The sequence below is a fragment of the Schistocerca serialis genome, chromosome 3, assembly GCF_023864345.2.
Source record: "Schistocerca serialis cubense isolate TAMUIC-IGC-003099 chromosome 3, iqSchSeri2.2, whole genome shotgun sequence".
Taxonomy (NCBI): domain Eukaryota; kingdom Metazoa; phylum Arthropoda; class Insecta; order Orthoptera; family Acrididae; genus Schistocerca; species Schistocerca serialis.
Genome location: NC_064640.1, coordinates 893,542,362 through 893,566,538, shown reverse-complemented (window position 1 = coordinate 893,566,538; position 24,177 = coordinate 893,542,362). Strand labels below are relative to the sequence as shown.

The window sequence follows — 24,177 nt, the reverse complement described above, 5'->3', positions numbered from 1 at the left end:
ACTTTAAAGACTTTGCACATGAAAGCACATTTCTAGGTTCACATGTCCATATATCACAGCTTTAACCTGCCTGGAAAGTTCACACACATGTCACACATTGAAAAGAATCTACAACTCTGACTATGAGCTGTGTACAAGCTCTGCATTGGAAAATGAAATTCTGAACAGTAACAAATTGTAATACTGATTTACTAGCTTGAAATTGAAGTAAAATACATGCCTGAAATGCTACACAAGCTAATGAATATTTCCTGAATTTTGGGTTCACTACTATGATTCTCATACGAAGCCTGAGAACATAATACAACAACACAGTAAACTGTGATACGCATATTTGCCTGGATTCATGGAAAGTTTTAAAATATTTTCAGAAACAGTTACCAGTGCTGATGTATGGATTTGTAAGATCGTCACTGTCTTCCTTCCAAGGATTGGGCTATTGCCTGTTCCAAACTCACAAATAAAATAATTTCATCTTTTCTGTGGGCTTCCAATATTTCTTTTCCCATTCGGCTTCTATGCCATCATTTTACAGATTTTCATGGTGGTCTCTTTTTGCACTTTTATGGTCCAGAATTCTTCTAATTGTACCACGGACAAGTTGGAAGTTGTGCATCTTATTTTTAATATCAGACTGAAAATGAAAACTTACAACACAGCCTAAATAAGAGATCCAAGGGACTTGGCCTACAACTGAAATATCTAAAACAATTTTTGATCTAAGTGAATATTTTCCTAAGAATGCTATTATTTTTGTTGTATTACTAGAAAAAGATTCCTTGCATATTTTGTTCAGATTGTATACTGATCTCTGGTGGTAATCATCATTTTTTTGAAGAATAACAAAATCACCTGCAAACAGAAGCACAGTGCTGTATTCTTGAGTCTCTATCCTAACTATCCTAATTTCTTTGTTTACATTTCCATTAACAAAAAATCTCCTTCTCCCTTGATTTTTTCCATTTCCCTATGGGGTTGGCATTGTTATAAAGGTTTTGGCCATTTTAATGCCCTTCCAGACACATTATCCACACATGAACGACCGGATCTAAACCCATTTTGTTCCTAAGAAATGATAGCTTCTACAATATTTTTATGTAATTATTGATAATCTTTTGTTGTGACTCGCTGATCTTTCAAAGTGCAGCCGCGCAGATACGCGCGTCCTCTACATGCAGCGTTGTCTGCCAGCCATACAGCAGCCGCGCCACCTAAGCGGCCAGGCAGCCAGCGGCCGCTAGACTTGGACTGAGTGCTGATTTAACTGTGACAGTGTACACACGTCTTACATTGTTTACTTGATCCATGACTTAGATGTATTGTGTCGTCCTAGAAATATATTAGTTCAACTTGACATTATAACAATTGGCGACGAGGTAGCGAATTTTATTTTTTCATCGTTGACCCACAGGCTACTTTAGAGCAACTATTGCAAGGTCTCATTGAACAGCAAATGCTTCTCACATCTGTGATTCGTGATTTCGTCGCGGCTTCCAATGCGGGGCGTCTCTCGTCGTCGTCTCTACCTCCTTTTCCTCCTTATGACGAGACAACAGAAGAATGGTCTGATTACGAAAAATGTCTTCGACAGCACTTCTTGGCATTTCATGTCGTGGACGACCAAACATGTAAGTCTCTGTTCCTTTCATGGATTTCACCTCAAATGTATCGGTTGTTGTCGCAATAGGCTCCTTTGAAAGATCCTGCGCCTTTGTCCTTTGCTGAAATGTGCTCACTTCTGTCCATATATTTTCAAAAGCATACACATGTGGTAGCCTCTCATGTTGCCTCCTATCGTTGTCAAAAACAACCAAATCAATCCTATCGCGCTTGGGCTGCTGAACTCAGTCAAAAGTGTCAATTTGTTACTGACGTTCACAAAGAATCCTACGCCGATTCCATGGTACGGGATGCTATTATCCGGTCGGCACCCGACAAAGAAGTTAGGCAACGTGCCCTTCCGTTGGCAAATCCAACACTAGACGAAGCTTTGGCCATTATTTATGCTCTTCATAAGTTTCGTGTTTTTCTCTATGGATCCAAATTTCATCTTGTTACGGACCACAAACCACTTGTTTCCTTGTTTCATCCATCAACGTCACTTCCCAACAAGGCTGCGTTGGGCTCTTTACGTTTCAATTATGAGATTCATTTCCGGCCAGCAGCTCAACATGCGAATGCTGATGCACTGTCTCGCCTTCCCATGGGTCCTGATGTGGCAGCCGAGCAGCGGGTTGTGTGGACGGGTTCCCCGTCACCGGGGACCGGTTGGCGGCTGCTACGGGTTCTGATCCTACCCTCTCCCGTGTTTTACTCTGTATTCAGAAGGGTTGGCCAGATCGTCCGTCCGCTAAGACTTCTGATCCGTAGCAGAACTACACCGTTTTGCGTTACCGCCTCACACCTAGGGACGATGCTATCCTCCTTTCCACTGACAATGCTTCGCCGCGTTTTGTGGTACCTGCGTCTTTGCGTGCTTCAGTCTTGCGCCTCCTTCACCAAGGGCACTGGGGTGTCTCTCACACAAAATCTCTGGCGCGCCACCATGTGTACTGGCCCGGCAACGACTCTGAAATCGCACACATGGTCCCTGCTTGCGGCCCTTCTGCGTCACAGGCCGCCGCCCCGAAGTCATCTTTGTCACCATGGCCTTTGCTGAGAAGCCCTGGGAGCGTATTCATGCTGACTTCGCGGGACCTTTTTGAGGTACTTATTGGCTCCTCGTTATTGACGCCTACTCTAACTTTCCTTTCATTGTCCGTTGCACGACGCCTACCATCGCGTCAACCACCAATGCTCTAGCTCGCATTTTCTCTTTGGAAGGCCTTCCCTCTACTCTTGTTACTGATAATGGTCCGCAATCTGCCTCTTCCGATTTTGCGGATTTTTGTGCCCATCATGGCACCATGCATCTCACGGCCCCTCCGTTCCATCCACAGTCAAACGGTGAGAATGAACGACTGGTCCGCACATTTAAGGCTCAGATGAGGAAGTCCTGACTTCTTCTGCTGCTGATGATGCGCTTCTTCACTTTCTGGCTTCTTACCGTTTCACCCCCATGGGGGACCACAGCCCGGCTGAGCTCTTACATGGCCGACAGCCCCACACGCTACTTCATCTTCTGCGGCCTTCCACTTCACGGCCGCGGATGCCTTCGCTTGGCCGGTTCACCGCCGGCGACCTTGTATGGGTACGGGGCTATGGCAAGCGGCCAAAATGGAGTCCTGGCCACATCTTACGACATCGTGGCCGACGCCTGTATGAAATCCAGACGGACACAGGTGTTGCAGTGCGGCATTCAGATCAGCTTCGACCTCGTGTGCCGGCAACGCCTGTTCCGAATGCCGCTACACCACCTCCGGCTCTACCTATCTTGGAATCTGTCATTATTCACAACGCAGCCCTCTCACCATCATGTCGGTGCCAGCACAAGAACTGATGCCACCAGGAGACGTGCCCATGCAGGAACCAGATGACCATCATCTGTCGGAGCAACTCTACTCGCCTCCTCCTACGGACGCCGACACATCGCCCATGTCTCCTGTTATAACAACCGGACTTGCCACAACGGGTAGATTGGGGCACGGGGCCCCAGCAGATTCGACCCCCATGTCTCCAGTCATCTCAACCCATTATCATTGGGGGCACTTCAGTCCGTACGGGAAGCCTCCTCCTCGAGACTTTACGGTCAGTCAAACACCACCTATGGACGTTAGCAATCTACAGGCCACCTCTATCAAGACCAGTGCAAAAAATTCAAAGGGAGGAAAAGTGTTGTGACTCGCCGATCTTTCAAAGTGCTGCCACGCAGTTACGCGCGTCCTCTACATGCGGCGCTGTCTGCCAGGCGTACAGCAGCCGCGCCACCTAAGCGGGCAGGCGGCCAGCGGCCGCTAGACTTGGACTGAGTGCTGATTTGACTGTGACAGTGTACACACATCTTACTTTGTTTACTTGCTCCGCGACTTACATGTATTGTGTCGTCCTAGAAATATATTTGTTCAACTTGACGTTATAACATCTTTGAATATACTTTGTAAGCCAGTTTCTAAGAGACTGATGTCATGACAGTTTTAATAGTCATCGGATTTCAATTTCTGGAAGAGAGAGATTACTTCTGCCATATATCAATGGCCTGGGATCTTGCAAATCCTCCAGGATTCACCTACTAACACTGAAAGACGTTTAGCTAATGATACGCCTCTATGTTCAAGTACTTTGGCATTTATTTCATGCATTACGGAGGCTTTCCTGTTTTCCATACATTTCAAAGCTTCTTGTAGTTCCTCCATAGTAATTGGATTTATCGTATCATTCCTTCAGTGTAATTTTCAGTCCTATGGGGACCCCGTAATACCATGTAATGATTTATCCATTGTTCATTAGGCACAATTTTCAGTGCAATGCCTCTTCCTTCTTGGTTCAAAGCTTTCATGACTTTGAATGGGCATTGATGTCTACCGTGTAAGTTGTGTTCTGTCATTTATGAATGTGCCCCATGATTGTTCGTGTGCTATGCACACTATTTGCTTTCTAGTATTCATTTTTATTTTGTATGTTTCTCAAGAAGAGTAAATGAGAAAAAAATAACACTACTGCAGATTAAGTTCCTTATGAGACATAAAGAAAAAGAATAAATAAACCGCACCAAATGATACACAATACTGCTGGGGTAAAATAGATATATTTCCATTAATGTTTAATGTCCCACGGTAAGGGAAAAGAAAATTTCAGTCTTGTTAAAGGAAATTGTAGAAAACATAAGGATTCTAAAAACAGTTAACGCATAACTTTCTTCAAGTCACAAGACTGAAAAAACTATGCAAAGTAAATATAATTTGTCAGTTTAAACAGTCAATGGCGAAGTAAACGTCTTCACGTTTCAACAGTTCACAGGTTGTAGTTCTCTGAAAAAGACCATCGCACTGAGTGGGAATACTAGTGCAAAATATTATTTGTCCAGAGATAACAATGGGGTTACCATCAAAGCACAACATTAATTCCACTAAAGACTACAGGTGAAAGTATGACACTCAAGAGTGTGCGCAAAAGTACAGCAGTCATCTACCATCTTAATTATAATTTACGGTACGTAAGACAAACAACTTCTTGCCACCTGATACCACTGTTGCCTAATGCACTTCTCGTCCAGTCCAGCACAAAATGGAGTACAAGGTTTAGCACTGATTGTCATAAAGCATACATATTGTATACAGTCTTAAGAGCAACCACTACTTGCTGGTGAAAGTAACGTCATTTTTGCACCAACACAGACTGCACAACCCGTAACCACGCATTTAAGACAGGTGCTTGTGGAAACCTGCTACCAGGACTGGAATATTGTTCTGACACAGTATGGTGGAAGAACTCGTGCCGCCACAATGGTAAGTGGAATTATCACTTGCCACAGCCCACTGCTGAGGCACCTTGATCATCTAAGTGACCAGAAATGGTGCTTTGCCATGGCAAAACAGGGCCAAGAAACTCACTCAGAGCATCCTGCCTTCATCTGCTGCTGAGACCAAGACGTACTCCACACCAGTCAATGATACCCAAGAGGTGAGGGGGGGAGGGGGGGGGTTCAATCAGCTTCATTATTTTTAGCTGCCTCACCTGCTAACAGCTGTCCAGAGCTCAGTGTGCCTTAGCACACCACTGAATGTTTCAGCTTCTGCACCGCCGCTCTTGGAACTACCTGGTACATTCATTTAGCAGTGTAATGTGGCAATGTTTCTTCCGATATCTTGTATGGCATTATTTGTTTGGCACAACTTGCTTCAGTTCGGACCAATCATAGAGTCAGTGCCATTTATTGTACACTATTTGTTCATTGTATAAAATTAGTTTACAGTTCCAGTGACGGACTGACAAAGAGAGTCAGTCTAGTAATTCATCATCACAAACCTTTAAAAGTAACTGGGAATCACACTTCATTTCTGAAGAGAAGGATGATGAGACTTAATCTATACTATGCAGTCCCATAATCGACACACAGCACAAATTTGCTACAGAACTGTTATAAAACATGAACAAGGAATTTGAAAATTTAACTCATGGTGAAAGGGCAACAAAATAAAACTATTAACAAATGATTCGTAAGGGATTCATGGTTATGCATATCAAGGAGCTCTTTGTGCTACATTCGCAGGCATGATGAAATTGGTGGTACAAGTAGTTCTGAAGCACACAAATTATTACGACTTCAGTTTCAACAGCTTTTCATGAAACTGAATAAAGATCACGGAGACATTATGTAGTACTGTTTAAGATATTGGTTACACCAGGAAGCGTGCCAGGAATGGTTTTTCAATTTAAGATCCACTATTTTTGAAGTTCTGAAAAAAGAACAGTTAAAGTAGGAACCAAAATTACAAGATCTGGAATGGGTTGCAGACCTCATTTCAAATGGACTTGACTGCATACTGCCCTTAGTAGCGCAATATAAGATGAGAAGGAACTTGTTTCTCATATAATGGGAAAGGGGATGTATTTAAAAAGAAAATCACATTGTGGAAAAGACTACTTCTGACAAAAACCACTATTGTTACTGAAAGCCCACAGGTGTTAAAGAAAATGTGAATTATGACAAATTACAAGGACAGATTTAAAACTTTTCAGGACACCACCAGTCTGTCTCACATCTGTTTTTGGGACTGTTTGTCATTCCTGTTGAAAATGCCCCTGTGCATTTGCAAGTGAAATTGATCATTCTGCAATGTAATTCAACTTTAAAAGATTTTTTTTTTCATTAAAATTGTACAGGTGTTCTACAAAGTTTTCTTCAAGAAGAATTTCCACATCTATATAATTAGGTTGTAAACATGACATAAATGTTTTGAGCAAAATGTGTGTGTGAAAGGCTTTTTTCAATTACGAGATTAAATAAGTCACGATTACATGACAACTTGAGTGAAGAAAATCTGCGAAACTGTCTACGACTTCCATATGTAGACAGTTTGTAGCAGATAAAATTTTATTGTCCCTTCATTGAATCAAAAGTAATTAAATAATACTGAAAATTTCTTTTTTGTGATCTGTGTTGTCAAGAAATAAGAAATTTGAAACCATGCTGTGTCAGGGTGTACACAAAGACAAGGGAAAAAAAAGTTCCCCAAATTTTTCCCAGGCTTCCTGGTTAAAAAACACACTTTCTCCCAGGCAAAAATACACTTCTTCCATGTTCAGTGACAGTATACTCCCTCCTAATTTTAAAACTTATCAATCCTTTGAATGGTTAAGGTTTTATATACCAGCGTAGAACCTCCTGCCACTTTAGGAAACGAACCCCAGAAAAAAAGGCATTTTGGAAAGATCTTTGATTTGCGGCAACATGTACGCTGCATATTTTTGTATTACGAATGTGTAGTCGAATTCCATCAAAAACAGAATTTTAGTTTCCAAAGCATTGAAATCGAAATCACAGTGTGCTTTTGTAAGCCAATCATAGCTCATGTCACGTGATCTCACCAGTCAATGATAGCAGATAATCATCCTGTTTACATGGGGCTTCCAAAACCGGATTTTGTAAACCAATCTCCCAATACCGCTTCTGGGCAGTCATGCAAACACTTCAAAATTGATTATGGAAATCTGCTTCTGGTTGCCAGTTTTCCAATTCCACAATCAATTTTCGCTCCCATGTAAATGCAGCCAGTATTGAAACGGGCTTAGGCTGTCAGGTTTCTTCTTGTTTTTAAAAACTTTGGCTAATACTGACAGAGTGGCTTTTTGTACAGTGAAGGATAAGTAGAAATATTAGACTGAAGCTATTTACCCCTTGTCTAACTGAAGACGAGTAACGACTGTGCTGACTAAATCATAAACTACTGCTGTTTTCCAGGTGCTGTAGTCAACTGGTCTAGCAAATGTGCTTCAGACCTTAACATGCACACACAACAGTGAAAAACAATTTTGTCTTTCGGAAGATGTGTCGCATGTAAATGTAGTGAAGCAGAGCATAGGACATGTGATGATGTCAGCATATAGCAACATCATTGTTAAGTAGCTCGAACACACAAATAGGAAAAGTTAATGGTTTAAATTAATGTACATAGTGCAGCTACAAGAAAAAATTAAGCTTTCACTTATAATATTTGTCTCTTTTGCATGTTTTACACTTCGATACATCACATAAATGTGACAGTAAAATTTTAAGTAATGACATAAATGTCTGGTCTTCTGGGCCCAAAATTCTGCTAAATGGCTGGCCCTCAGAGTGTTAAGCTATAAATGAGAATCAAACGCTCTGTGATTTAAGAAATTCAAAGCATGTTCGCACATGTAACATAACTCTTACTGCGTAAAATAAAATGTACTTTGAAAGTAACACTTTTCACACCACAAATCACAATATTTTCCCACAACTTATTAGAATTCGTTTCAGCAATTGTCAGAGAGACCCAGAGAATGGACATCAGAGGATACTCCAAGAGCATCAGAATTTTGTAAACCATACTAAATTGCATAATTCGACTTAAAGAGCGCATTCTTATGTGCAGATTCATCAACAGGTAGGCCCCAAGCTGATATTAAACTTTCCAGTGTGGTTTTCGGGATGCAGTATTATATTCTCATGTTTAGTTCTTTATTATGGCATAATGCCATACGTCCCAAAAGATAACAACGCGCACTTGAAATTCCGCCGACAGTTGACACTAGACAATAGTGTTTCAAATAAATCGACTGCCTCTGCAGAAAAGATTAATTAAAGCCAAATCTTTTTAGCAATTCGGCAAAAATAACTTCGTTGTTCTGCAAAGCAATTAATGCCAGGCTGCCAAAAACCTGGAAATGAAATAAAATCAGAAAACAGAAACTAATAATTATGTGAATGTATTTTAATTCACTTTATAGCTCCCGGCCACTAAAATCTGTTTTGTTTTCATTTGACTTGAGAGCTGTAAATCAAAAATAAATAGCAAAATCACTAAATGTAAACACAATTCACATGGAGACTACCCCTCATTCCACTACAACTAAGACTGCTCTGCGAATGCACGAATCTGGCAGCTTGGCCGGATGGCATCTGTCTGCTTGTTGCTACTGCTGATACAGTTCGTGTGTAGTTACCTTGGATACAGCTAAAAGTTGCACTTCAAGTAGCCAGAAGCAGGAGAAGGTACTTGTCATATGCGACTCAACTGTGCATGCGCATAAGCCCGCTGGCAACTGCTTAAACAAACCTAATGAAAGCCCACTGGAAACAGTTTGTTGTTATGAAGTATTGCATAGTCTTCATCCTAAAGCCTGTGACACATTTTGCACTGTTTTGTTGCTGTAAAAAGTAACTTAAGTCCCCCCCCCCCCCCCCCCCCCGCTTTATGTTTATTTCTGCAGTATTATACTGCAGTAGCGGACTGACTAAAGTAAAATTCTTTGTTGGAGTATCAGTTCTTAGCAAACAAAACTACAAAAATTTAACTGAAAACTAAAAACAACAAGAAATTCCTGGAATTCTAAAAAATTCCTGGGTTTCTCACAGTTGTCTCCCGGTTGAAAATATTACCGGGTTTTTCCCGGATTTCCTGGAGCGTATACAACATGCGTGTGCGAGCTATTCACTGTTCCTTATGCGGCTGCATTAACATCTAAGGCAGCACATTCGCAGTTTCCGAATCTTCCCATTTAGACAACATGGCAGGGTGGTGAGAGAAGCTTGCAATTGGGTGAGAGAGATATGCAGGCATGCAAGAGCTCTGTACATGTGTAAAGTTCTTGGCTGTCTCTTTGTTAGCACCATTCAAATGGCCATCTTCCATAACTAGCTGTGAAATTTCATTACGTACACAAGGCCTGTTCAAAAAATTCCTGAATTTTGTCCATAAAAGTTTTCTAAGCTTACCTTTTACTTATTGTGCCTGGTCTCCTTCAAAATACTCTCCTCTACAATTGATACTCTGCTCCTAATGCGATTTCCACTCCCAGAAAGAGTCTTAGCACGGTGCTTGCTGTATTGCACGACACACCATCTGCGAATCCTCTTTTATCTCATCTATAGTTGTAAACCTTTGTCCTCTCAATGGTGTTGTCAATGTTGGAAATAAAAAAATTACAAAGATAAAAAAATAACAAAAATAAAAAACAAAAATAAAGTCCACAGAGGCCAGGCCTGGAGAGTACAGAGGATGAGGCAGCACAGTGATTTTGTTTTTTGTTCAATAGTCACACACCAACAGGGATGAATGTGTGGGTGTGTCATTGTGATGCAAGAGCCATGAATTGTCTCACCACCTTTGTGAAGATTGAACCTTGGCCTCAACATCATAACTATAGAACCACGTCCCATCACCAGTTATGATTCTCTTACGGAACATCTCGTTCCCATTTGGGCAATCCAAAGGCTCTTCACAGATTGTGAGGTAAAGGTTTTTCTGGTCTTGACTCATGAGGCATGGGATGAACTTGGTGGCAACACGATGTATTCCAATATGTTGCGTCAGAATTTCATCACACGATCCACGTTCTTCTGCAATCTCTCGGACAGTCAGTCTTCAACAGGCATGCACAATTTCACTGACGTTACTGACATGAGCATCGTCAGTAGACATCAAAGGGTGTCCTGAATGAGGGTCATCTTTAACTTCTGTCTGCCCATTTTTAAACCATGTGAAACATTTGTAACACCAAGTACAGAATATTTTCAAAGCATATTTTCAATAAGTTACCAGCAACCATTAAGAGTTTAGTTTCAGACAAGGCACAATTTAAACACAATTTAAAAGAATTTTTGGTGCCCAACTCCTCCTATTCCATCCATGAGTTTCTCAACAAGTGCAGTAGACCATTTTAATGAAAATTTATTATACTTTAATTTTTGACAATACTTGGTGGTAACAGCCAAGTAACTACCTACTGTGTGAATTATGGATGTATGGAAAGCAGATGTAAGTCTTAAGCCTGTAAATAGTGGAAGTTTAATTTTAAATCTTGTACATAATCTGACTGTTCTTAACTGAGGATCACTGAAAAATTTATTTCAGTTTTTGACAATACTTGGTTGTAATAGTCAAGAAACTAGCAAATGTCTGAATGATGGATTTAATGAAAGCAGATGTAAGTATTAAACCTGTAAATATTAGAAGTTTAAATTTAATTCATGTACATAATTTTACAGTTTATTGACTGAGGATCATTAAAATTAATGAAACTCAAGTTTTTCTAATTACAGTTTTGTAATGCGTTTATCTGACATGTTCCACACCCAGGAGGATTCCCTCTTTTATGGATCTATGGAATGAATAATTAATCTAATCTAATCTAATCTTAAGCACTTATCACCATAGGCTTCCTGCATCATGTGGTGTGTCTTTGTAACAGTTTTCTGAGTTTCACGCAAAATTTAATGCAGCCACTATGCTCCTCTAGCTCTGCCATCTCAAAATTCGCAAACTGTACAACACAACATTCTATTCAATACAGCAATGAACAATAACTAACAGACATACAACACTGAAACTTCTGGTAGTTACATATTTAACACAGGCATGTGCAGGGATACCAACCACATTTTGCTTCAACTCATCATTGGCAAGAAATTACAAATGTTCTGAAATTTTTTGAACAGACCTCGTACATGTAATAAAACAGAGATAAAGTTCTGTGCTTCTGCTGCAGTTAATACTTACCTCTACATAACTACTATGCAATTCTCATCGAACCACCTTCAAGCTGTTTCTTTACCATTATAGTGTCTAATACCGCTTGGGAACTAACTCTTAAATCTGATTTTTCTTATTTTATTATGATGATCATTTCTATTTATGAAGGTGAGTGTAAACAAAATATTTTTGCATTTGGAGGTGAAAGTTGGTGATTAGAATTTCTCGACAACATACCGAAAAAAAAAAAGATAAAAGAAAAAGAAAGAAAACTTTGATGTAAGGACTGCCAGCCCAACTTGTGTATCATATCCATGACACACACTCCCCTATTTCACGATAATACAAAACAAGATGCCCTTCTTTGAACTATTTCAGGGTGCTCCATCAATCATATCACATGTGAGTCACATACTACACAGCAGTGGTCCAGAAGAGGTCAGACAAGTGTCCTGCAGGTAGTCTCTCTACAAAACTTGTTGCACTTTCTACAGGGTGTTTCAAAAATGACCGGTATATTTGAAACGGCAATAAAAACTAAATGAGCAGCGATAGAAATACACCGTTTGTTGCAATATGCTTGGGACAACAGTACATTTTCAGGAAGACAAACTTTCGAAATTACAGTAGTTGCAATTTTCAACAACAGATGGCGCTGCGGTCTGGGAAACTCTATAGTACGATATTTTCCACATATCCACCATGCATAGCAATAATATGGCGTAGTCTCTGAATGAAATTACCCGAAACCTTTGACAACGTATCTGGCGGAATGGCTTCACATGCAGATGAGATGTACTGCTTCAGCTGTTCAATTGTTTCTGGATTCTGGCGGTACACCTGGTCTTTCAAGTGTCCCCACAGAAAGAAGTCACAGGGGTTCATGTCTGGCGAATAGGGAGGCCAATCCACGCCGCCTCCTGTATGTTTCGGATAGCCCAAAGCAATCACACGATCATCGAAATATTCATTCAGGAAATTAAAGACGTCGGCCGTGCGGTGTGGCCAGGCACCATCTTGCACAAACCACGAGGTGTTCGCAGTGTCGTCTAAGGCAGTTTGTACCGCCACAAATTCACGAAGAATGTCCAGATAGCGTGATGCAGTAATCGTTTCGGATCTGCAAAATGGGCCAATGATTCCTTTGGAAGAAATGGTGGCCCAGACCAGTACTTTTTGAGGATGCAGGGACGATGGGACTGCAACATGGGGCTTTTCGGTTCCCCATATGCGCCACTTCTGTTTATTGACGAAGCCGTCCAGGTAAAAATAAGCTTCGTCAGTAAACCAAATGCTGCCCACATGCATATCGCCGTCATCAATCCTGTGCACTATATCGTTAGTGAATGTCTCTCGTGCAGCAATGGTAGCGGCGCTGAGGGGTTGCCGCGTTTGAATTTTGTATGGATAGAGGTGTAAACTCTGGCACATGAGACGATACGTGGACGTTGGCGTCATTTGGACCGCAGCTGCAACATGGCGAACGGAAACCCGAGGCTGCTGTTGGATCACCTGCTGCACTAGCTGCGCGTTGCCCTCTGTGGTTGCCGTACGCGGTCGCCCTACCTTTCCAGCACGTTCATCCGTCACGTTCCCAGTCCGTTGAAATTTTTCAAACAGATCCTTTATTGTATCGCTTTTTGATCCTTTGGTTACATTAAACCTCCGTTGAAAACTTTGTCTTGTTGCAACAACACTGTGTTCAAGCCGGTGGAATTCCAACACCAGAAAAATCCACTGTTCTAAGGAATAAACCATGTTGTCTACAGCACACTTGCACGTTGTGAACAGCACACGCTTACAGCAGAAAGACGACGTACAGAATGGCGCACCCACAGACTGCGTTGTCTTCTATATCTTTCACATCACTTGCAGCACCATCTGTTGTTGAAAATTGTAACTACTGTAATTTCGAAAGTTTGTCCGCCTGAAAATGTACTGTTGTCCCAAGCATATTGCAACAAATGGTGTATTTCTATCGCTGCTCGTTTAGTTTTTATTGCCGTTTCAAATATACCGGTCATTTTTGAAACACCCTGTAAGTGTTCTACTAATAAAACATGTGAGGTTTCTTTTATTTAAATAATTTGTAATTGTAGTCCTTAAGTATTAGTTGTTTACTAGTTATTTCTGTACATGCATTAAACTGCACTACTTACATTACTGAATAATTATTTGTTATGACTACTAGCGTAGAACTTGGTTTTTGATATTTGACTGTCTCCATATAATGTGATTAAGTTTAACCAAAATTGATAACTCAGTGAGAGACGACAAACAGTTTACTACCAGATGGTGGAGACAGTGGAACTCCTGTACAATCACACAAAAAATAACAGGCAAATATGATTCAAACAGTTCCTATTTTCAACGGACCACTACCAACTGAATGCATTTGGTAAGTAAACAAATTTTCAGACTCAGTCCTCATTCTTTTGTGCCAAATATAGTACACAACATTTTATGATGGAGCACACAAATGTGTCTGTAGTAAACTGCTTGTTTTCACTGCCACTGAAATGATCAATCTTGATTCAACTTGTCACAGTGTAAAGACACAGCTCCAGATTGAAAAATAGATACACAAAACTATGATATGACAAATAGTTCCTTTACCCAGTCATTTCTTTTGTATCAAGGTACACCAAACATATAACAATGAGTTTGAGACCCATATTTCACATCCCTTGCTACACCAGCCAAAATAGCCAGATAGTCCTGGTCCCAGGTCCACATTTCCTCAAATTTTTAAATGTTCACTCAAATGATAACCAGGGGAATACTTTTTATATTAGACTTGAATATCTCAGTTCTGTCACCGGTACACCTTACTTCTTATAAAAGACCATTGTTATATATAGTTTTCTGAATAATACTAACAAATAATTTTTGGTGACACATGATGACCAGGAACTCAACATCAGGGTATTAAGAAAAAGGCAGGCACGCAGAGGCACACGTGAGGACAAAAGACACACACACACACACACACACACACACACACACACACACACACACACACACACACACACACACAGCAAATGGAGGGGCGGGGGGTTTCCTACAGAACCAGAAAATAAAATCCATTCTCTAAATACAATAAAATCGTTTTGTTAACAGAGTTTCAAAATTTACATCACTATCATCTCGTTATTGGCTAATACTTTTGACAGATCTCCAATTAAATTTACAGCTGCCCTCATCATAATATATAGCTGCACTAACCCAAATGTGACATTCTATAACACATACTATGTAACTAACACAATCTTAGGGCAGCTTCTCACTGTTTTACAACAGCCTTATACCACAGGGCAATGTGCCATGTGAAGAGGAGTGAAAGTGATAGTTTTACACATTCTGGCAACAAACCAAGGAATGTCACAGCCGTTTAATTAGTTATGCAGACTGCAGATTGCTGTAGCTCACTTCTAGTCACTGTTCCTCCCAGTAACCCAATCATACATTTCAAACACTGGGTTAACAGCAAATGGGAGATAAGTGTATATGCACAACAAGTCAATTTGGTATGCTATAAACTTGCTCATTTCTGTGTATTTCAATATGCTCTAGTACCTAAATGTACGAACCTTTCAATGCTTTTGTGAGAAAAGAAGGGCTTCCTGATTTGTTTGGGTCACTTAATGTACTGGGTACATCTATTTAATCACTATAACCCAGAGTTGTATGCAAGATACATAAAGTTTCTGAATAGCCTTAATGTATGCATTAGCAGTGTTCTTCACATTTACATCGTCACTGGTGAAGTTTCGAAGTGCACGCAATTACATATCTTGGGGAAAATTTATTTTGCATGCATATTTATTAAAATTTAAATGTATATTTTCCTTTTTTTCTAGGTAAAATAAAAATTCCTATTCATAATCAAACAATATTTTATCACTAAATTATAAAGTACGGTATTTAAAGTTCTACTTACTTTATTTTCTTTAACTGACTACTACTGACTGTAGTTGTATGATTTTGTTGCAGGGTCAAATTGTTTAGCCATGCTGCAACAGAAGTTGAGGTTCGCCTTCTTTACAGCGTGATACTGAATCATCTCAGGTATGACTTAAGATCACATCTTCCAGATGTGTGGCATGCAATTATTTGCAGTTGCAATCACAGTTCAAATCAAGTATATGGGGTGAATAATACTTTGCTTCATTATGCCACCAGTGAAACTATCACAATCATCTGTGTTGCATAAATATGATACAGATTCTGGGAATGATAATGTCAGTGCGGATGGACAAGTATTATTTTGTTTATCATGTGGATGATGTATTGCTTCTGACAAAAAGTTCCATGTAGTACAGCATCTGCACAGCAAAGCATAGACAAAATGCAGCCAGAAAATCCACTTTATGTTCAAAATTTTTAAGTACATCACTTAGGGAACAGATCGATGTCGACAGAAGTTCAACTGACACATTTGCCAAGGAACTATGCACAGCATTTATAAGGACAAACATTCCTCTGTGGAAATTAAATAATGTTTATCTTAAACCTTTCTTAGAAAAACACACTAATAAAAGAGTGCCTTACTAATCTACCCTTAAAAAAAAAAGTGTGCCTGAGTGTTTTAACGAAGTTATTCATCATATCTGGGAAGCATTGAAACATGAAAACATTTGGATTTCAATGGATGGGACCACTAACACTGCAGGCCAGTGTAGATGTAGTAGATTGATCAGAGCAATGAAATAGGGAAGTAAAATTTGCCTGTTCAATATTCAAATATTGGAATGGATAAAACATTCTAAACTTGAAAAATTTTTTACTTATTCCCTAGCTTTTTTGTGGCCAGATAGTATAAAATATGTCAATGTGCTTGAGCCGTGCTGCAGCTCGCGTTGGTGCCGTGTGTAGGTTTCTGCCAGACCATATCATTTAATTGGCTGGTTGCGTTGCTTGTTTTCCTGATCACTGGCGCCACTCAGTTTCCTAAGCACTGCCTATCTGCTAGTGGCAGCAGCAGCACTTATTGATAAGTAGTTCTGCTGCCCTATCTTTGAGGCAACCTAGCTTCTTCCATGTGGTGTGAGTGTAGAGTTCAGTTGGGGACACAGGAGCAGCGAGGTCCACGCAGAGCGACAACATGCCGGGACCGCTGGCAGCATGTATGGACTGCCGGATCGAAGGGCAGTGGTCACAAGGGTGCACGACCTCGTCGAAACTGGATCCTGCACGTTTAATTTGAGTGCATTGCAATTCACGTAAAGAAACCTCCACCATTGTGACGTTTAACGATTCTCCAATGACTTGGGTTCGTGTTGCTGCTCATAGTGTCACCGAGGCAAAAAGCAGCGAGTGGAGTACTTGGGGAAGGCAGATCTGATTAGCCTTCCTAACCTTCTAATTACTATTTACTATTTTCAGCTGCTTACATTGTTGAGTTGAACCTGCGGTCCTCTGGCCGCTAACGCCCCAGTTACCTGCACTGGGGGTTCGTGTATGTAACGGCAGTGTACATTTCCTCGCCTTGCTGCCGCTGTCTGGTGAGGCATGTAAGTTTAACAGCTTCTTGATTGTAAGTTGGTTGGTGTTCTTCTACCTTAGTGGTGGTCATTCCTTCTTGTTCTGGGCGCTCTAAACACAGTATTCTGCGGGCAGAGCCCAGACTGCCAGTTCCGACTTTGGTGTAATTTTACATATTGCATTCGTTTTGTTGGATGTCAGGTAGCCTCACCAAGATTATCATTAGTTTCTCGTTAGACTGCCACTAGTCCGAGTTACCATCTTGTGATCTGAATGCAATTCTTGGCTGCCTTTCTCTTCCCTCGTGAAAGTATTTTGGGTGTGACCTACTCAGAGGTCGATCCCTGGAGCACCGTCTGTCACTGGCCCTTGTGTTTTATTTTATTATTGTATTATTAAGTTACCATCATTTGTCTCACCTGCTTGGTGATCTGTTTCTTCTCCTCCCCCCCCCCCCCCCCCCCCCCCCACACACACACACTTTTTTTTTTTTTTCCAACTTTTGCGATGCTATTTGCCGTTTGACAGTATATTTATTAAATTTTTTTATGATTGCCATTTTGGCGTTAAAAGGTGGTGGTGGTGGTTAGTGTTTAACGTCCCGTCGACAACGAGGTCATTAGAGACGGAGCGCAAGCTCGGGTTAGGGAAGGATTGGGAAGAAAATCGGCCGTGCCCTTTCAAAGGAACCATCCCGGCATTTGCCTGAAACGATTTAGGGAAATCACGGAAAATCAGGATGGCCGGAGACGGGACTGAACCGTTGTCCTCCCGAATGCGAGTCCAGTGTGCTAACCACTGCACCACCGTCGGCGTTAAAAGGCCTTCAGCTGTGATTGTGGTTACTTGCTTTAAAATTCTGACTGCAACCTCATCGGCTTGTTTTCAAAAATTATTTATTAAAATAAATGAGCAAAATTGCAAAGCAAACCAATAGTAATTGATCCGGGCCCTGTCCACAATCGTAACCCAATCCTGCCTTCCTTAATTAGCAGGTCTCAGTGCTGTTATTTCTTACATATACTGCTCAGTACATTGAACATGCAGTAAATGCATTAAAAGTTGTCAACATGGACAACTGTTTTTCTGCTACTAATTCACGTTTTACTTGCACAATATTTTGATCACATAATTTCCAGTCGTCATCAGGTGCTGAGGTTGAATCCAATCTCAAACTGGTCTAGTATTTATGCCTATGTGGGGCTAGGTGCTCCATCATCAATCCATGCTGTGCCACACACTCCGTCCGAGATATGTACCAGTCAGTACCAGTAACCTTAGTATTTTCTAGCCATAGCTGTTGCAACTGCTGTGCACATACTTTTTAGCACTTGTCAGTTAATAATTTTGTCATCTCATGTTCTATTTCACCTACAAGTTGTACTGGGCATTGAATACATCATTTAAGCTTTCCTCTTAAATATGCTGTAGCTGGGCGCTTCAGGTGCCTCCTAGGGCTGGCTGTCGGATTATTTTCTGGCCGCTGGTGTTCAAATTGCCACTCGTTCTTGGAACAACCATCCTCAGGTACTTCATTTGATGTCTGAAGTACCACTGCCTGTGTACCTAGTGTTAGCTGTGCTGGGTTATTTGCTCGGTCGTCTGATTATTTTCTGGCCGCTGGTGTTCAAATTGCCACTCGTTCTTGGAACGATCATCCTCAGGTACTTCATTTGCGGTCTGAAGTACCACTGCCTGTGTACCTAGTGTTAGCTGTGCTGGGTTATTTGCTCTGTCACCATTTCAAAAGCTACTTACCCCAGAGTTTCGATGTTGCCTCCATTGTGTCTTTTGGGAGATCAAGTGCCGGAGTCCAGGTGGAGCTAACCTAATATCCCATCGTCACAGTTGATCAGATTCTCTGTGATCTTTATTTTGTTGGATTCTTAAATAACGCTATCACAGTATCTGGGTATCTGTGTCTGTATCTTGAGATCACCGTAATTCATCAAACGATTTAGATCCAAAAAATGTTTTACTATAGATGACTTGAAAGCCTTTTGAGTCTGGTGGGTCGTTGGTGCTCCTTACACCCGGTGTCAATGGTCCTGGTGGTTTGGTCAATATATGACACACCACATTGACACAGTATGGGTAAATGTACGGTTTCTGTGTGCCCAGATCACCCTTTACATTCCTAATGACGAGCCTCAATCTTGCTTGGTGGGCAGAAAACACTCTAGACATTATATTTGATCCGACATACGGCAAAAAAGCGACCTCCTTTGCTTTTCTTGTACTTCAACCAATCCCTGGTGGAGAAGCAAGGCACAGAGCCTTTTGAATATCTGTAGAAGAATGTACGTTTCTGTGGAACACTGACTCAAGGTGTTTTGACAGGTACTGACTTGCACGTACAGATCATGTGAGGTGGTTTTCTGTAAATATTATGATCGAAAGTGCCATCTGCCTTCCTCTTGATTAGAACATCTAAGACTAGGAGTTTCCCATCCTTCTCCATTTCCACTGTGAATTTTATGTTAGGGTGGTATGAGTTCAGGTGTTCCACGAACACAAGCATCTTTTTCTTGGCTTGGCACCAAATAAAAGGGTGTCATCCACATATGTGAAGAAACATTTCGGTTGATCCAGGCCGGTGCAAATGGCTCATCTTCAACTCTCCATAAAGAGGTTTGCCACCACCAGTAAGAGCGGGCTGCCCATTGTCACGCCGTCTGCTTGAATGGTTATAGTATTTACTGAAACCCAACTCACACTGATCTGTACCTCCGAGCCAATAGCTGCCACCATCCGGCACTGAAGAAAGATGTACTCAAGACTCTGGTTCATCAGGCACAAATTCTTTCATAGCCAGTCCATCTGACAACAGAGAAAGAAGACCTGCAGTTTGTGTTCTCTGGAAGCAGAGATTCTTCCAGAGACATTCAGAAGGCACTGCGGCCTGCTTCTCTGCCAAAGGGGTCAGTAGAACTACAATAAAAAGCAAAGAAGATTGCTTTCTTTGCCATATGTTAGACCAAATATCTGCAGAAATCAGCAGAATTATTCTCAAATATAACACGAGTATTTTCTGTTCACCAACCAACATTAAGGCTTGGGGTGAGAGCATGTAATGGATGATCTGGGCTTACAGAAACCGGGCCTTTACTACATATCGTGTCAATGTGGTACGTCATATATCAGTCAGACCACCAAGACTGTTGACATCAGGTGTAAAGAGCACCAATAACACACCAGACTCAAACAGACTTCCAAGTCAGCTATAGCAGAACACTGTTTGGAAGTAAATCACTCGATGATGTCAAGATTCTGACACAGACACCCAAACACTGGGATAGCATTATTAAAGAATCCATCGAAATAAAGGTCACACAAAATCTGACCAACCGTGACATGGGATATCAGCTTAGCTCCATCTGGACTCCAGCACTCGATCACCTAAAGAGGCAACAAAGACAACATCCGAACTCCGGGGGGAAATAACCCAGCACAACTAACACTGGGCGCACAGACAGAGGTATTTCAAACAGCAAATCAAGTACTTGAGAATGGTCATTTTGAGAAAGAACAGCAATTCGAACATGAGTCAGCACCCTGTACAACTTGGAGGCAGAATACAACATCAGGTGAAGAGATTATATGTCAATGAAAACAATTAGTTTTGGAAAATACAATGTAATGGGAAAATCCACTCACCAAGTGGAGGTAGGAGAACACACATATAAAAGGTATCACACATGCAAGGTTACGGAGCCAGGGGCCCCATCTTCTAGCAGAAGGGTTGAAGGGGAAGAAACAAGGATGAGGTAATTGAACTGGTGAGGTTTAGGAAAAGGGGCAGAATTCAGAAAAGGCACCCAGAACCCCAAGTCAGGGGAGACTTACCAGACAAAATGTGAAGGAACTGACAACAGCCAAAATGTATGTCCACAGTAGTCAGAACAGCTATGGCTAGAAAATAGTACAATTGTTGCTACTGACTGGCGGGTACCTCGGATAGAGTGCCTGGTGCAGAGCAGATCAATGATGGAGCGCGTAACACCCACAAACGCATAAATACTGGACTCGTTCAACAATAGATTCAGCCTCAGAGGATACCCAATGAAAATTTCACAAGTTATGCGATCGAAATATCGTGCAAGTATGATGTGAACTGGCGGCAGAAAACCCAATTTCCCAAGATGACAATGCCTTGCTGGGAAAGCCTGAAGACCTGCATTAAAAGTTCTTTATGTCAGACTAATACATTTGACCTGTTTAGCCTAAGAGCTTCATCATATAACTGAAATGATGAGACCACAATATCCACAAGTTGACCATCTAGTTTCCTATGTCAAGAAAATTTTCAGTAAAGCACCTGTTGGAGTTTCAATTTTCACAGAATTTGTTCCAAAATTAGCATTACCTCCTCAGGTTTCTGGTTGGAGACCATATCTTGCTCAAGAGCATTTCAACTCAAGTTATACAGAAAATAAACAGCAGTACATACGTAATTGCTTTTCAATGCTACCAGAAATCATAAAGGAATTGAAGGCTAGGAATAATTCATTGCAACAATCATTGCTCTAGAAAATTAGGTATTGCAGGCACTGTCCTTCAAAACATACAGAGTTGCAAAAATTAAAGCAGTGCAATACTTTTCTACAGTAACTAAGTACAAATAATCTAACTGTGAAGGACTGATGACAATATTTGTTAGTTGTACGATTTTTATCTGCATATCATTTATGCATATTTTACAAATTTCAGTGCAAATTGTGTCATTTGTTTTTGCAAACAAATCTGGGCTCTGTTAATCATTTTGAGGTCACTTGTTGAATCAGAAAAGATGAGAAACTTTTTCCTACAAACACATCTCTAAAGTCCCAGGACCTTAAAGGTCTTGTATAAATACTGATCACAATGAGCATGGAAAATGAGTGTCCCACGGAGGACTGTCTTGACATAACGGCATACACAAAAATAAAATTCCAATGTTTATCTACAGTATTATAAAATCAAGATACAAAAAACTACATTGGAAGTGAATTCTTCTAACAATGTTGTCAATTTAAACATGTGTGAGTCTCCAAATCAGGTCAGATGGGGATTAACTCCAGACTTGGCTTAGAACATGTACCCTTCTAAACTGCCTTGTACAAATCCCAAAATGGATTACTAAAACACACAGAAGAGGCAGTCAGGCCACCCTTAAATGTGCCAGTAGTAAGCAAAATTTCTTCACAGTGAATGGCAGCAACTGCCTTCTGGTGTAATGACCTAACAGTTCTTAAACCATTCAACCCTTATCCAGCACAGAATTTAAAATACAGCATGCACTATTCCACCCCTCTCCTTTGGCTTGTGGCAAACTTCTTTTAAAATATTCCAGTCTCTGAGTTATTGTGATTTCAATATTGCAAGTGTGGCAAGCAAATGTATTTGTCACTGTACATTAACTTCAGAAACACTGTGATATTTTTAACATTAGCTGCAACTACTTCAGAATCCTAATAAAGTTCTGAAACTCACATGTTGTTGCTGCAATCTACAAAAAGAGCAGAAAATCGAAAATGTGAACAATGGATAGGACTCAACAAATACATAATTAGTTATGTTATTACTATTCATATTTTAATTGACCTGTAATCGAGAAGCACTGTTGTAACAGCCATGTCTAATGCCACCATCACAGTTAGGGTGACGGTGGGCATGCTTGTGTGTGTTCATATGTGCCTGGTAATTATTTTATTTTATTAAGAGAGATGCTGCTTATGTTAAATCTTTGTACGTGAGCTGGTAATGAATTCTGAAGACAGTCTTCACTGGTAAAAAATATGCAGATATCGAGAAAGAAATCAGAATCTATTAAAAAGCCAAGGGACACATTTATCAAGAAGGAAAAAGTGCTTCAGCCAAATGTGTTTCAGATAATTCCAGGTAAACATAATTCATTTTATCTTTTCTTTTTGCCTGTAAAATTAATCTTCTTCATTTCTTAATAGGAAGGAAGGGTGAGGTGACAACCAGCAAACGAAACAGCTTTTTCCTAAGCTTTACAGTGTGGAGTCAAACATTAGATAAGACTATTATTTGACTGTTCTTACCCCACTTCATCATATCAAGCAATGACAACCTAGCGAAACAGTTCCCAAAAGAGAAATTAGTGATGAAAATATGAAGCATCTTCAATGGTCAGTTCTCTTTTTTTGTGTCCCCCTTTTTATTTTGAAGTCCATTTGACTTGACTTAAGATGAAACACCAAGCAGACTGTCAATGATTCCTCCCCCCCCCCCCCCCCAACCACCACCACCACCACCACCACCACCACCACCACCACCACCCCATCTATCTCTCTCGCAATTATTATTATTATTGTAATTAGCCTGCAATATAAGTTACTTAGATGGTGAAAGAACATTTCAAGTATATTCAGGAAGAAATTTTAAAAGATATATTTTAGAACAAGACAGTATCTGAGGTTTTAAATGGTTTTCATAATTTCCTGAAGAAATATATTTTTGACATGGCCTGTTTCTGTATTAAGTTCTTCAATTGATCCCTAGTGCAACACAGATAAGACAACTGCTTAAGGGTGATAAGCTCACACAAAGCCCATAAATCAATCACGATGACTTGAAAAGCATTACAACAAAGAACAGCATTAATACGTTTGCTACTATGCACCACCTATAAATTGTACCCAGCATAAAAAATATCCATTTTCAGTTTCAAATCAAAACAGGAACATAAATAATAAACAATGTTGATTAATTCCATTCAGAAATCTGTCTCTCTCTCTCTCTCTCTCTCTCTCTCTCTCTCTCTCTCTCTCTCTCGGTTTCCCACTCAACATGCTCCTTTGCTCATGGACATTAAATCAGCCTACTTTATTTTATTTTATTTTTTAATGAGAGTTCCATTGTTTGGCTGTATAGATTGTTTATTCTACTGTACAATCATGATTTTGGCCCCTGGCCATTTTCAAGTACCACGATTTTGGGCATGACGAGACTTTTATAAACAAAGTCATCATCATTGAAATACCTTAAATTTTTATATATAATGCATGTGTCACAGCATAAAAACAAGAACACAATGGTAAAATGTCTGGCAGGAATAAAACAAATGTGAGATATACACTGAATAACTGTG

The 24,177-nt window shown here is 40.5% G+C and overlaps 1 protein-coding gene and 1 long non-coding RNA gene across 7 annotated transcripts in view; one reads left to right on the top strand and one right to left on the bottom strand.

The window, feature by feature from the left end:
* LOC126471137 (delta(14)-sterol reductase LBR-like) overlaps positions 1 to 24,177 on the bottom strand; it is an 887,948-nt gene that overhangs the window by 532,461 nt on the left and 331,310 nt on the right. The gene's annotated exons all lie outside the window — the stretch shown is intronic.
* The window catches only part of LOC126471143 (uncharacterized), a 611,803-nt gene that overhangs the window by 543,040 nt on the left and 44,586 nt on the right, over positions 1 to 24,177 (top strand). For all 4 annotated transcript variants that reach the window (XR_007586295.1, XR_007586298.1, XR_007586296.1 and 1 more), the window contains exon 3: positions 15,591 to 15,665. This is a non-coding gene — a long non-coding RNA (uncharacterized LOC126471143). The remainder of the gene's footprint in view (positions 1 to 15,590; positions 15,666 to 24,177) is intronic.